Source organism: Myotis davidii, unplaced genomic scaffold, assembly GCF_000327345.1.
Source record: "Myotis davidii unplaced genomic scaffold, ASM32734v1 scaffold13160, whole genome shotgun sequence".
NCBI lineage: Eukaryota > Metazoa > Chordata > Mammalia > Chiroptera > Vespertilionidae > Myotis > Myotis davidii.
The window spans coordinates 1321-2500 of NW_006292258.1; positions in this window are offsets into that span (position 1 = coordinate 1321).

The window sequence follows — 1180 nt, forward strand, 5'->3', positions numbered from 1 at the left end:
GAAAGGGGAAAGTGTGAGTCCAGGTTCTGCTCAAAGGTCAGTGTTAGGATGAGGATCAAGGTCAGGGTGAAATTGAGGTTTGGGTTAATGTCAATGTCAGGATCAGGGTCCTGGTAAGGTTTGACATGCAGACTAGTTTCAGGTTCAAGGTCAGGCTCTATGGTTAGGGTGGAGGACTATGATGGTCCTTGTTAGAGAATTCAATCTCGGGGCAGGGATAGAGTGAAGTTGAGAGTCATAACCAGATTAAGGGTACCAAGAGTCTCATTCGTGATAGTGTTGAGTCATGACCAGTGTAACAAATAGTCATTGTCAAGGGTAAGTCAAGGTCAGGATAAGTATGACAGCCATGTTAAGCATCAGGATCAGGGGCATGATGAGCATCAAAGTATGAATGCCAATCAGAGAGGGTCAATGTTATTGTGAGAGTGATTGGGGAGTTCATGAAAAAGGTTAAGTTCTATGTCAAGTGGGGTCAGTTATGGTGAGGGTCATGGTCAATGCCAAGATCAAGGCCAGGTTTAGGTGGGGAAGGGTCTGACAAAGAATTGGGTGAGGGTGAGTGTATATGTCAGTCAGGGTGATGAATAAGGGTCAGGTTTAACATAAGGCTTAAGGACAGAGTGAAGGTCATGAAAATTGAGCTAGACATTCTGACACAGATGTGGCTAGAGAAACAGGCAGAGGCCCAATCCTGAAAACATATTTAAAGACACATGAGATGGCGACTTTCTCCTCCAGAAAGCAACAACTGGGGTTTGTGTTTTATATTCCCTCTAAAACAGTGACTGGCAATGTTAGTCACCTCTGTCCTCAGTGCTTACACAAGTTTATTCATATGGGGCACAGAATGAATATTTTAAGAATAAGAGTACTATGAATAAATTCCTTTATCTGCCTGTTTTTCTCTATCCTTGAACCAACACCAGTCTCAATTATTACAGCCCTATGCCAAGTCTTGGTATCTACTAGGTAAGCCCTTTCATCATCATTCTTCTCATTTCTGCATCCTCCTTTCAAACCTTATATTTCCATATATATTTTACAACTGTCTTATCAAATTATAATCTAATAGGTAAGCCCTTTCATCATCATTCTCATTTCTGCTTCTTCCTTTCAACCCTTATATTATCATATATATTTTACAACTGTCTTATCAAATTATTAAATAAGAAAACAA